The following is a 14,852-nucleotide window of genomic DNA, read 5'->3' on the forward strand; positions in this document are numbered from 1 at the left end:
ATATGGCCATTTTGTGTTTTTATTTTACTTGATTTTTTTTACAACAGGATTCAAGAATGTTCTGTTTCTATCTGTACTATTTCTGTATTAGAGTTTTTCAGGAATACAGAAGCAATAGGATATCCACATATCTATCTATCCAACAATTCATCTAGAAAAGGGGAAAAGAAAGAGAAAGAGAATTCCTTCTTCCTTGGAGGTCCAGAAGTCTTGAACTGAGTGGACGAAGCTCACTCAAATTATGGAGAATAATCTGCTTTACTCAGAGTCTACTGATTTAAATGTTAAAAATACATAGAATACACCTTTATGGCAACTTCTAGACTGGCGTTTGACCAAAACCTGGGTATGAGGACCTAGTCAAGTCAACACAACAGTAACCTCATAGTCTCATTCTCTTGCTTTCTCAAACACCATACTTGCCTAATTTTCCTATTTTTTCAGTTCCCATTCAGATGCTTTCCTCAATCTTCCTGTCTAGCTATTTCTGCTTTAAGTTTTTGCAGGCTGTAGCTCAGGTATAGACCTGGTATTATTTTATTTATTTATTTTATCAGTACTCTCATGCTGTGAAAGCAAAAAGATACACTGAAGATTTAAAATAAAACTCTGTTTTTACTAGAAACACTATCTGGACAGCCCAGGGACTTCTGCTTTTGGGCAGGATATACTAACTCACAAAAGGCCAATTTCTGTAACAATTAGACCAGATATTTGATTTTTAAAAAACCATAAATATATATAAAAATATATATATAAAGACTGGATAGGCAACCATTCCAGGGAGAGGAGAGCCTTCCCCAGGTGAGCTGACAATCACAAGTTGTTTCTTGGTTGTTTTTTGTCTGCCATTTCTGGCTGAGGATAGAGATTAACCCATGCTTCAGTGCCAGAGCAAAAGGGAGCAAGCACAATTTTAACAATAATGTGGGGTTGGGGTTAAAAACTGGAAAGTTGAGGGGCCTCATACATGGCCACTCTTCTCCATGGGAATTTGCTGGGTTCTGGGAGTAGGTGAGAAGCCAGAGATTTAGGTCAATAGTGTCTAAATCTCAGAGTGAAATCTAGTTTCCTGGTACTTAGGAAGTAAAGATCTCTCATAGGAAATGGAGTTCTTAAGCTCACAGTCGGCTTTCCTCTTTGGACATTTGCTGGATTTTGAAATTGTATGGAGCTAGTTTAGAGATCTGGGACAGAAACTCTTGAAGGCAGTACTTGATCTCTTAGTCTTTCAGAGTTGAGGAGGCAGTTGAGTGAGATTTAAAATGCACAACTCCACTCTAGCTTATATTTGGATTAGGATGGTTAGCCCATGATCTTAATATGACTAACAATGGAGAGGCAGATACATACTGTAAGTCACAAAACAAACAAACAAACAAGAAATGGAGATTCCACATGATATCTTTTACAGAGTTAATGGGATGGTTGTATTCCTTGGCTGTGCCCCTTTCTCCACACCCAAAGCCAACAGTAGCAACCTCAAATTAATCTCTCTCATTGTTACCTCCCTTTAATTGTCATATCTCCTTCTCTGACTCTGACCTTCCTGAGTCTGTTTTATTACAGTACTGTGTTTACATTGGGTGGACTTGGATATTCGAAGATAATCCCCTCAATTCAATGTCTTTAACCACTTGTTTCTTGTGTCATGTAAGCTCACATAGTGACAGGTTTGGGGATTAAAATATTAACACCTTTGGCTGGCCATCATTATGTTTACCACAACTATAAACAGCTGACTTAAAAAAAATCAATTTGGCAACCTTCATCTTTAACTCACATTTTTGCTATTTGCATTTAGTGCAATTATTGGGTCTTGGACCAATTACTTTACATTTAATCTATTATTGTTCTGCTTTTCCTATTTTTTTCTCCCCTCTTGCTTTTCCTGTTTTTTGTTTGCTATTTTCTTATTTCATTTGCCATCTATCATAACAGAGCTTATACATTTTTAAATTTAAATTCCATTTAATTTATTCTTGGGATTTTACCATGCATATTGAACTTTCTACTACTAAAATTATTTCTAGACACTTTATTTTAGAAAAATGTATCTGTTAAGCTTTGTGGCTTTGTGTGTCCTCAACTTTGCAATTACATCTATTATTTCTTCAAACATTCTTAACATATAAAGGACTTTTGCTTACTTTTGCTTACTCTTGCACCTATTGTCTTCTTGTATATTCAGTATTCTGTGTTTGTATGTCATTTCATCTTAATTGTAGTAGCCCTGTGGCCCTAACATTTGGGAAACTTTCCTCCAGAAAAAGTACATGCTTCTCCTGCTGAAGCATGTTTGGACCAGTTCAGGGATCTATGGGTTTTTTTTTTTTTTAATTTAGAATGAAAGGTAAGATAAAATACAATAACTGACTTGATAAAATCAACAGAATAAGACTCCACAGAAACTTATTTTATTCAAATATATTTATATTTCTTTATGAACTCATTGACTTTAATATCTTCAATATGTTTCAAACAGTTACAGTTTTATTATGTTGGGTAATGTCCATATTTTCAAAATATTGGCCAACAGTAATCTCTTTAATAGGATTCTTATGTCCCCTTGACATAATGCTTTCAATTGTTTAAAACATATTTTCTTTTGGCGACTTTATAATATCCTACCTAGACCTACCTGATTTGTTTTTCTAAGACCACCAGAGCGAGCACAAAAGAAACAGCGAGTAGACAAGGGTAGGAGCAAAACTGCAAATTTATTTTTGGTCACCTAGCTTCAGGGAAGAAGATTGGTAGGGAGAGGTCTGTCGGCCTCCGGCAAAGGAGGCCAAGAGAGTCGCCCGGTGGAGCTCTCGGGCAGAGTTCCTAATGCAGTCCCCACAGGAGTGGGGGGCTGGGAAGTCCGCGCCACGGGCTCCCCAGGAGCGGCTTTTCTGGGAGTGGGAGGGCAATAGGCCGGGCACGGGCTTGTTGGGGGGCGTTCCGCAGGTGCAACCAGGTAAATCTTGGTCTCTTCGGATTGACGTCACCTGGCGCATGCCCGGTTGGTCTGCACCTTCCCAGGCGCCGGCTGCATTTTCAAGCGCCGGAAAAGTTGGTGATGAAGAACCCGGAAGTGCGCCATCTTGCCTCCATTCGTCCAAACACTACCTTGCATCTTCATTTACCCAATCATGACATTTACATTGCTCACAGCAACTTGAGTTCTTCTGAGAATGGTTCGTATTAGAAATCATAATTTAAGAGCTAAGGTTACATATTAGGTTTATGTTTGTCGGGGTCCTAGGTCACTTCAGTGTACAAAGTTTCAAAATAAACACTTAGTTTTTTTAAAAAAAATGTATGCTTCCTATTAATAGTTCCACCTACTTCTAACACTATGGGGTTTCTGTTTAATTTTCTTTGATTCAGTAATTGTTCTACTGTTTACTTATAGTGAAAATATTTCTAACAAAATGAATACATATTGTTTGTATAATAATCCAAAAATAATGATAAAATGATGTTAATACTAAAAATAAAACTACTAAAAATTTAATTAATAAAAATAAAACTACTGAATTTAGTTCAGTGTTTCCTGTATAGATATTTCTGCTTCTTGTATGCATTACAATAGGTATATATACTCAATTTACTTTGGTTTTAGAGTTACTTATAACTCATTCTGTGTGGCTATGGAAATATTCATTGGTTGTATGATTTGTTGCAGTTTATTTCAAATTCAAGGTGTTATCATTCCAACAGACAGTTCTATACTCTTAGAAAGTGTCATTTTTAGGGGGTGCTATTTAGATTCTGATGGAGAATGGTAGAAATCACCTCTACTGGTCTACTTTATGAGATGTGGCAAGAAAAAAAAATCAACAATTTAATCTCCAAAGCTCTGTATAAGTGTTTTATTTAGCCACCATCTGGTCCATCCGCCATGGTTACATACTTGGTTATGCACATAAGACTCATATGTATGAATTCAGGCTGGGCAAAACAATTGTCTTCTACATTCAGTTTCAAACAACAGTAAAATCTACATGTTTTCACATATGCAATTACATTTTTACTTTGCAAAATCTGTTTTGATATTTTTTTCTCACTTTAATAACCTGAAAGTTCATTTTCTTTTTATAAGACATAATATTCCCTCACAGCCTTGATATATCTTGCTGTGCACTATTATGCCAAGGCTTGCAAATTTATACATTTAATTCCCAGATAGTATTACCATTTAGTATCTTTCAATTCTTTATTTTATTCCAGCGTGGTTTTGAGGAAGATATCTAGTACCTTGAAATGCTATATTATTGCTAAGTCACTCTATACAAAAATGATTTTTGAAAAGTTGCCTGAAATCCTATTTTGCATTTCATGATTCTGCAAGTACATAACTAGAACCCTTTTGAATTACAGTCTAATAAAAAATTTCAATGTATCTATTACTAAAATGTTATACAAATTTAATCTTCTAAAAGTCAATTGAAATATTAGATAAACAGAATGTATCAGGAAGAAAGTAATTAAACTATTGAAGCATTGTTACAAAAATTTGTATGACTTATAACTTGAAATTGTCCTAGATATTTCAAATACAATTTTTATACAATCAGAAAAATTTAGATTATCCATTTCATTAAAACTCATTCGTAGAAAAAATTAGATTTTATAATTGTTACATACTGATAGCCACATTTTCTCTTTAATTTGTGTTTTATCCTATATTTATAAAAATGTTTAGCTATTGATTTTGGTACACAAATGAAAAATTAGAAAAAAGAATGAATGACACAAATTAATAATTCTGTGTGTAGTAACTACATTTATCATTATGCAAAAAAAATCATAAAATTATTTTTTAAATTAAACATTACATTCCTGTTTCATTATATATTTTACCTCTAAGACTTTACCCAAAGCTACCTTTTTAAATCTCTAAAACAAACTTGACATATTTTGAAAAAAATAGAAAAACATTAAAATTATCAAATAATTTTTAAAATACCTCTAGCCTTAGGCAATTATTTATTTCCTGCTTACGTTCTATCATGAAGACAAAGTTGCATTTCTTTATAAGCTTACACTATTTAGAAAAATAATTATTATTGACTTTAAAATAGATAATTTGTGGAATTTTTAGCTGCATATATATATAAGTTCATGGAGTCATTCTGTCCTTCTAGTTAGAAATATACACTATGGCAAATTATTTAACTACAAGTTTCTTACCTAATTCTTGATACCCTAAGATATCTTAACACATTTTAAGATTCAATAAATGTGTATAATGTGTTTTATGAACTGCAGCACCCAAACTTCTTAAGGAAGCAGATCCTTTTTCTTTAAAACAAAGATGATCTCACATATAAAAGCAGAGTTGCTTACATATATACAAATTGAAATCTCAGTGTCAACACAATATCTCTTGCTAGACTATGGTTCCTAATTTAAAGTACATGTCCTCTGCCTCCTTGTCTTATGCAGCCTAGGCTTACTCTGAGTAGAGAATTACTCCACTTTGATCAATTTTCAATTACTTGAAAGTCTTGCCTTTAATAGCTAAATTAACTCCTGGGTGTTCTGAGACAGCTTACCACAAAGCTCAAGGCCTCTCATGATGATGCCTCAAAGCCTCAGCTTTATTTTAAGGCTGTCTGAGGGGTTCCTGGCAATCCCAGAGGCAAAAAATTCCAGAAGAGTGTGGAGACTTCATGCATATGTGGGCTTAGGTAACTCCAGGAGCAGAGGAAGAGGAAGAACTCAGCCACCTGTAAGATTATTGTCTCCTGATGAGAAGGAGAGGCCAATGCATGGTTTCAGAAGCTTCTGCTCTGATATGACAGTGATGAATGAATAATCAAGAAAGTTTTTTACACATAAGACTGCTGCTTCTCCAGTTTTATTTCATCATGCCTTATGGGGTTTTGTAATTTCTTCGGAGTATATGGGTGGTAAAATTCATTTCCCCACACACCCCATTACCACAGCTAGTTAGGGTGGGTTTCTTCCAGATTTCAGCATCTCTTAGATATTTCAGGATATCATGGTCCCTGAAACATCAAGAGGAAACTATAATTTTGAATCATCTCTGTTACATCAATACAAAACTTTGCAGATTTGGAACTATACTATCTACTATTTTATAAGTGGGAATATAATGCTGCTTCTCTTCCCGGAACAAGGAAGTACCTGTGGTAGATGGATCTGGATTTGAAACAAAAACAGGTCACCTGATACTTTCAGGGCATCTTGCAGAAAAGATTAAAAAGTGCAGAAGTGTGATGCAGAAGCTAAACAGTGATTCAGTAATGATTCCTATCTCAAATAACAAAGTTTATTGAACTGAAACAGTTTAGGGTTATAACCTACATCAGTCCTAGACAATGGTGGAGAGGCAAAAAAAAAAAAAAAAAAGAAGAATTGAAAGAAAAAATTTAAGGATTTATCCACAACTGTCCTCATCTTGTTGACTCATTCCACCGTTTTTGTGTTCTATGTGAAGTCAATACTACACTGTAGAAAATAAAACCATAGATTCAGAATTTAAAATGAGACTTTGTCATTAACTACTTTTAAAAATCTTATGCAGAGAGAAAAAAGTTGACTGTGTTAATTATCTATTGTTGCATAGCAATTATTACCACAAATTTAGAAGCTTCAAATAACATACATTTATTATCTCACAGTTTCAGGGATACAGTTTAGCAAAATTCCCTGCATTCAGGTCTCACAAAGCTGCAGTCAGTCAGGGCTAACGGTACTAAGCATTGTGCTAGATACCAGAGATGAAAAAGCCAAACATAAATCAGTTTCTCCATGGATTATATAATATGGCAGAAAAGTATCACTTATGGAAAGGTGATTTCAATATAATGTCATTTAGGGCATAGAAAAACTGGGATTTGGTGACTGATTGGATGTGTAGAAAAATTAAGGGAACCAGTTAAGGATACCTGGTGTGGTAGTCTAACTGTGTTGCTATAAAGGAATACCTGAGGCTGGGTAATTTGTAAAGAAAAGAGGTTTATTTGGTTCACAGTTCTGCAGGCTGTACAAACGTGGCACCAGATCTTCTCAGCTTCTGGTGAGGCCTCAGGAAGTTGACAGTCATGGCAAAGGAGGAGTCAGCGTATCACATGGCAAGTGAAGGAACAAAAGAAAGGGGAGGTGGTGCCAGGTTCTTTTAAACAACCAGCTCTTGTGTGACATGATAGAGTGAGAACTCATTCATTACTGAAGGATAGCACCAAGTCATTCATGAGGGATCCACTCCCATGACCCAAACACATGCCACCAGGTCCTACCTCCAACAATGGGTATGACATTTCAACATTGGAGGGGACAGATATTCAAACTGTATCACCAGGGTTTTGACTTAAGCAATTTTTTGGCTTGTATGCCATTCATTGATGTTGAATACACAGAAGTAAGAACAACAATGTGCTTATAAATATACTGTTTTAGGATAAGGTAATTACATTTTATTAATATCCATGTAGTCTGTTTTATATTATACATTTACATATAAATAAATATGGACCAGCATCATAAATATCTCTACTAGAGGAATATCTTGTTTCCTGTTGTTTATCCTTAATTAGCAATGTCATTCCCCTGACATGGCTGATTGAGTCAAGAGAAGCTATCCAACCCCAGAGGAACTAATCCATAAACTAATCTGAATTAATCAGATTCCCTTTTGAGAATTTGAACTAAGATATGCAGAAACTTAATAAGTTGCTAGCTGAGGTAATAGCAGATCATCAGAGTAAAAGTCCATGAACTCCAGCAGCTGAACTCCCTAGAGCTCTGTTGTTTTCCAGGCTTACTGACATTTAGTTGTTCTGTTTTTCTTTAAAATTTTAAAATATACATTTTTAAAACAATAAATCCTTTTATCTTTGGCTGAGTAGATTTTTATTGCCTGCAAACAATTTTTCCTGCCTAAACTATGTTGAAGACCATTAATGTCTTTTGAAAATCAAAGAACAAGTCTTAAATTCCACCCCAGTATCATGGGATGAGTTGTATCCACCAGAATTTAAAAGCAGAAAAGTGATGAAGATTAAGAAGCTATACTTGATCTATCTGATTTCTTTTTTGTGGGTCTTTTGTTTATGGCTTCATGTATATCCTAGTATTTTCATTAACAACACACGTACACACACACACACACACACACACACACACACACCTTGGTTTTCCCATCACATTACAAAATCCTGAAGGACTAGAGTAGAAGTCCTTTTGTAGTCCCAGTGCACCTAGCATAGGCACTTAATTAATACTTGTTGGCTTTTTAACATTTTTATTTTTTCATGTCACGTTCCTAGAGAGGAATGCGGACTATTAAACCTAGAAGAAAACCAAATCTTACCTTAGAACATAAAGCAAGCACTATTATTATAATCAGATATCACTCAAGAAGGTATGGGATTGAATTATGACCATGGTATTTGAAATTATTAAGGGAGTCATTGAAGAGGTCAAGAATATCTATTTTTTAGTCTGCTGTTTCCTCAGGGGTTATACAAAAATTAAGGGACTTTTTCTCTACCAAGTATGATGTTTCTGTCACTTGTACTGTACAGAAACTTAGTTTTAGGGAATGCCCTAGAAAAGCCAGCAAATTACTGTGCACACTATGTCTTTATAACTTAATATTGAATTAAGATAATAAAACCTAGAAATTCATGATTTAGAAAATCATACATGTATTGATCCAAAATTCCTTTTCTCTACAAAGCATATTTATTACTTTATTTAGAAAATATTTATCAATACAGTCTAGATACCAGGCACTGTGCTAGAAAGGGGTCCACTGTGGGAAATAAAATGCAAAACCTGACTTCAAAGAGTTTACAATCCACTGTAAATTTATGCATACATTTATAATAAATTTAAAATTTAAAAATACAAAAAGTCTATTGTGCAGAGTTTAGAACTATTTTTAATTACTTATGCCAATTCACGGATTTCATTTCTTCTGGAAATTTTATAATGAAGTATGGTGTCCCAGAACAAGTAAGTCCCCACTCCCCACTAAAATAAATGTGTTTTCTTGTTTTGTGTACTTATGCTGACAATTAAGAAGCCATTTGACTTAAACATAATATTTGAAAACGTAAGTATTCTGTAGAAGGTTTAAATCCATGGATAACTAATTTTATGATTTAGCATTTGATTACTTTCTCAGTAGTGAAACTCACTTCACCAAGGGAGAAGTACAGGAGAGGATGCATGAAAAGTGCTTTAGGAGTATGTGAGACTGGATAAGACAGTTTTCAGTGTGCTACCTCACCAAGTAATTTTGTGCAGCTAAAGAGCAAGAAAGAGAGCTTGGCTGATTAAACAATTGACTCATTAGATGAACAGAAAAGAGTTACCCTAGCAAATCATATTTGGAATGCAAGTATTACCCGAAACAAAAGTAACCAGTAAATGTTGCTAAGTTCTAACAGAGCGTCTAGTATCAAAATTTCTCTAAACATATTTTTCCCAGTTTTGCATTCTTTGAGGTCACACTCATCACTATGTCTAAGTTAGTTTTCAGTTTATATTCAAATATTAAAATGTACGTACTAAATCTATCACAACCACTGTCCTCCCCAATATTCATGGTATCAAGTGCTTTGAGAAGCTTTTAAAATCTCTGAATATTAGGTCAGCTCTCTGGAAGTTTATTTCTGGGACAGATTAATGTGTAGCCTCTTTTTTCCATCTGAACCGTCTTCCAAAACAGCAGTTCCCACCTTTTTGACACCAGGGACCAGTTTTGTGGAAGACCATTTTTCCACAAATGGGGTGGGGGTGGGAGTGGGAGGATGGTTTTGGTATGAAACTGCTCCACCTCAGATGATCAGGTGTTAGTTACAGTCTCATAAGGAGCATACAATCTAGATCCCTCGCATGTGCAGTTCACAATAGGGCTCACACTCCTATAAGAATCTAATGCCTCGCTGATCTGACAGGAGGCAGAGCTCAGGCGGTAATGTGAGTGATGGACAGTGGCTGTAAATAACGATGAAGCTTTGCTAGGTCTCCTACCGCTCTCCTGCCGTGCGGCCCAGTTCCTGACAAACCATGGACTGGTACCAATCTGCGGACCACGGTTTGAGGGCCCCTGTTCTAGAGGATATATTGACACTATGACTTATGCTTTCAGCCCTGCCTAAGTCCTTCAATCTTAGCTGTTTCTTTCATGCAAGATATTCCTTCCATATGAAGCACGTTTTCCTTAATTAGTTGAATCATCTAAATTACACCTGTTAATCTGATCCACTTCCCCTAGCTTTATAAAGGAATAGCAGCACCTCATTTACTTTCATCAGTTTCACATAAAAAGAGTTTCCAATTTTAAATAGGTCTGGTTGTTCGTAGACAACGAATCTGTGCTCAGAAAGTTTCTTTTTACAATGCCAGATATGAAAGAGACTTTCCTGCCTGCTTTTTCATTCAATAAAACGATTTTTATATGACAACTAGAAACATATCGTTCAGAACATATCCTAGAGTTAAAAATGACAAATTTGAAAACCCTAGCTAAATGTCATCCATCCAAAGTGTTTTACATATTTTTTAGTTCACTTTAGTTACATATTTTTTAGTGCATTACGCTGGCCAAAAGGATAAATTATTTTTAAAGAAACAAAGATAATTGTGAATCTGTATTCAAAAAGTACCAATATTCTAAGAAGTTTCTTAGCTCTGAGTGAAACCCAAAACATGAAAACAACAATATATGAAATAGCTTATTTTATTACCATGTTTTGTCCTTTTTACTGAATACCAGGAATTGGCATAATTTCACACCAGAAGAACTAACATCATAAAATCATCCTGAAGGCAGAAACACAATGTATTCCCAGGATCATTGCTCTTTTTTCTAATCTTGCTCACATGAGCTAGCAGGCTTGGGTTTGCCTTTTCTCCTTCACAAGAAACAGAAAATTGTGTTTTCCCATGTCTCCAGATAATTTTCACTGCTTATAATAACTTATGGAAGTGCTGTATCATTCTTTTCCAAATTCTGAATTCATAAAGAAGGATCATACTCCAATTAATTACCAAAGCCACATACAATATATAAATATATTCTCTGACTGCCAGTTTAGTGTGTAATTTGGTGGCTTTAAAATGCCTGCCATTTAGTGTTAGGCTTAAAACCAAGATAGAAAAAAACAAAGACTATAATTTTCAGTCTGTCTTATACACCTACTGGCTTTTCTGTTCTCATTTTATAGTTCTCACTTCTACGTTAATTAGTTGAATCATCTAAACTACAGTGGCTATCCTGACAACCCTTATGAATGATCAACTTTCAATTACTTATTTTGCTTATTTAATATACTATGCACACTGATTCCTGCTGTTTGTCTCTTTATCCTAATCCAATGTCAGTTTTTATTTTCCTCTAATGTTCACATCATCTGCTTGTATCAGGTCACAATGATAAATGTGTGCAATTCATCCCAAGTACAGAGACTGTGTTGGTGTAGTTTTTCAAACACTATACTGGGGATCATAAATGAATTTGGTAATTAATTAAATCACTTTTGCTCCTTGGTTATTTCCTAAGGTATAGCATAGGAAAGGTAGGTAAGACCAAATTACAAAACTTGTGAGCTTTAGGACAAATTCTATCCATAGAATTAAATGTGTGTTCTACATATTTTTTCTTGATGCTTATTTTCATTCCTTAAAATAGCAAACTTTTTCTTCAAGTCATCATAGAACCCAATCTGCTCTATTCTCTTATTTCAAGTTCAGTTCACATATTAATAGCCTTCCTGGCCCCTGTAGGCATCTGTTTGCAACTCTCTGAGCTAGAAGAGGTCTAAGGTTCCATAGAGCCACAGGAAGGTAATACATTTAGGGATTTCTATTTTACAGTATGTTCAATTCCATCACTGATTTGTTATTAAACATTAAATTATGAAACTGAGATATTAGGACATTAAATGTGGACAAACAATAAAAGTCCCATTAGCCTACAGGGGAAGCAATGAATGATCTCATTTAATTTGTGGTAAGTTGAGTAGCAGAAACTCCGCAAATGAAATTAAGTGCTATGCCTCATTGAATAAGCTTAGAGCTCTCTAAGGGGAGATCTGAGTTCCAGTATACAGCAAATAACAGACAGTGCTTTTAATTTAGCTGTAATTTTGAAATGGTTAGCTGGCAAAAGATGCTGAGAAGAAGGATGTAAATGATCTAACCCTGCAGGAAGCCAAGAAGTGTCCATGTCAATGAAGCTCTCAAGGATCAAACTGAAATAAAAATATGCTACATTTTTATTTTTATTTTCCATTAACTAATTTCCAATTTCTGTCTACCCACCCATATTTCTTCCAAAGAAACTATATTTCTATTTTGTGCAATTCTTAATCAGACCTTTCCTCTCAACAGGTTCAATGATCACTTTTAAAAACTACTTTCATTATTATTTGACATTTTCTGCTCTAATATCACTTTGACACATTTCTGTGCTAAATTTCTGTGAATCAGAAAATTGGGGACAGACTGAATTGTAATCCACTTTCACTCAACTTGCTTTCAAAATCTGTCTGAAAATGTGTGCAAGTAAAGGGAAGGCTGTGATGCAAGGATTGCAAATGGGGCAAAAAAAAAAAGTGGCTGATGGCTCTACAGGTGAAATCAACACTAACCTGCATCCTTGCTTCAGCATAATCTCCCTTTGCCTGCAGCAACCATGATAGAGCTTGCATTTAACAATTCTATTTTATAGAGGCCTTTTCTAGAAAAGTCATCTTCAATTTTTTTCAAATATTTTCTAAATCTCATAATTAAAGACATGGTAACTGTTTAAACCCCACAGCCAGAGAAATTTTTTCTTATTTCTCTAAAAGTTGTGAGTGTACTTATAGACCAATAACCGACCCTGGCGGAAATATTTTCCCCCATTTTTTTCTACAAGTTGAGAATCCTAAAGGGATGCCATTATTAAAATAACAACAATAAAATTTTGGGAGCTCTCTTAAATCCACAGAGAGAGAATTGTTGGAAAAGGGAGAAATGTATACCTTTCATGGAATTTTTTTTTTTTTTTTTGAGATGGAGTCTCACTTTGTCGCCCAGGCTGGAGTGCAGTGGTATGATCTCGGCTCACTGCAACCTCTGCCTCCTGGGTTCAAGTGATTCTCCTGCCTCAGCCTCCTGAGGAGCTGGGACTACAGGTGCCCGCCACCATGCCTGGCTAATCTTTTGTATTTTTAGTAGAGACGGAGTTTCACTGTGTTAGCCAGGAGGGTCTCTATCTCCTGACCTCGTGATCCATCTGTCCTGGCCTCCCAAAATGCTGGGATTACAGGCATGAGCCGCTGCGCCTGGCCTTCTTTAAATTAAGAGAGAGCCTCACTGCCTTTGGATATACTCAGAACTGCTTTGGAATCACGCATCACCTCCCCACATTAGGATGCCAATGCTCCATATTTGTACATCAGTGTCTCGGGAGCGTGTGTGTCTCAGAATCAACCAGGTGTTCATGTTCAATAGTTTAGCCCAGTTTCACTTCACTGCTATTTAATAATTCATTTAAAATGGTCAAAGTTGTGTAAGATTCAATAATTTTGGAATCTCCTTCTACCATAAGTGAAACAGAAGCCACCCCAAAATGTGGATGCACACACACATGCATACACACAAATGTCACGCTCGTATGCAGCCTGAGAAAATATAAACTACAACTACCCAGAAATTAAACATTTATAAAGTTTAGATTGATTACAAAAATATCCAATATTTTTACATCTAAATGTCTGATACTGAGAGTAGACAACAGCTATGTTTTTAACATGTGAGTAGATACTCAATAGTTAGTATTGGCCAGTAATTTATTTCCTAGTTATCACAGTGTCCACTTAAATAAATATTATCTGTGTTTTATAAACAAGAGAATTGAAGCCAGAGGTATTTAAGTAACTTAGCCAAAAATCAGAAAGATAGTAAGTGCCAAATTTGAAAATTATTATTTTAACATGATTTAATGAAGTAATGAATTGTAAAGTACATTTTATGGGGCTAAGTTTTGTCTAACCACATTACCCTCTCAGAGAGGTTAGCACACCTTATTATTTACCCTATTCAAATTCTGTACTTTAATGGCTCATCACAATTGTAATTAAATAACTAATTTTTATTATCTCCCTTTCTTTCTGGATTATAAATTTCATGAGAGTAGAACTGTTTACATCTTGCTGCTGCTGCTGCATTCCGGCTTTTAGAATAGTGATCGGCATACAGGAAGTACTGCATATATTTGTCAAAAGAAATAATTAAATGATTATAAAACAAGTCTCTAATAGCCTGGTAGATTTCCCAGGATGTATCACTATTCTTACAGTTTACATTATGCTAGTTCACCACTGTGGAAATGCTTGATAAAATGATGTACTGTGACCAGTTTATAATTACACTGTTAGTTATCACCAACATTTCATATGTATTTCTTGGGAAATTATGACAGTTGTTATTTACTGCTTAGGGTTTGCAGAACACAGATGTATGTCTTTAATTAGCACATTGTCAAAGAAAGGAGTATCTTTGTATGTTTTGAGCATGAATAATCAAATGCTATGTGACATTATGATAATATAATTATATTAGATAAACATTTTATATTTATGTCTATGCTGTGCCTGAAACTGTGCTCAACATATCTCATTTAATTATCACAACAAATGCAGTATTACGACAGGCCGTATTGATTTCTCTGTTTTGTAAATAGAGTCATTAAGCATAGAGAGGATATAAACAGGATGTTTAAAGATAAGCTATTCTTTAAACTAGTTGTCTGTCACTAGAGAAAGGCTCCTAGCTGGTATATTGTGCCATTATTAGATAAAATGAATTTTTACCATGTGTTAGATTCCACAAATTAT

This window comes from Trachypithecus francoisi, unplaced genomic scaffold (genome assembly GCF_009764315.1).
Source record: "Trachypithecus francoisi isolate TF-2019V2 unplaced genomic scaffold, Tfra_2.0 Lachesis_group13, whole genome shotgun sequence".
Lineage (NCBI taxonomy): Eukaryota > Metazoa > Chordata > Mammalia > Primates > Cercopithecidae > Trachypithecus > Trachypithecus francoisi.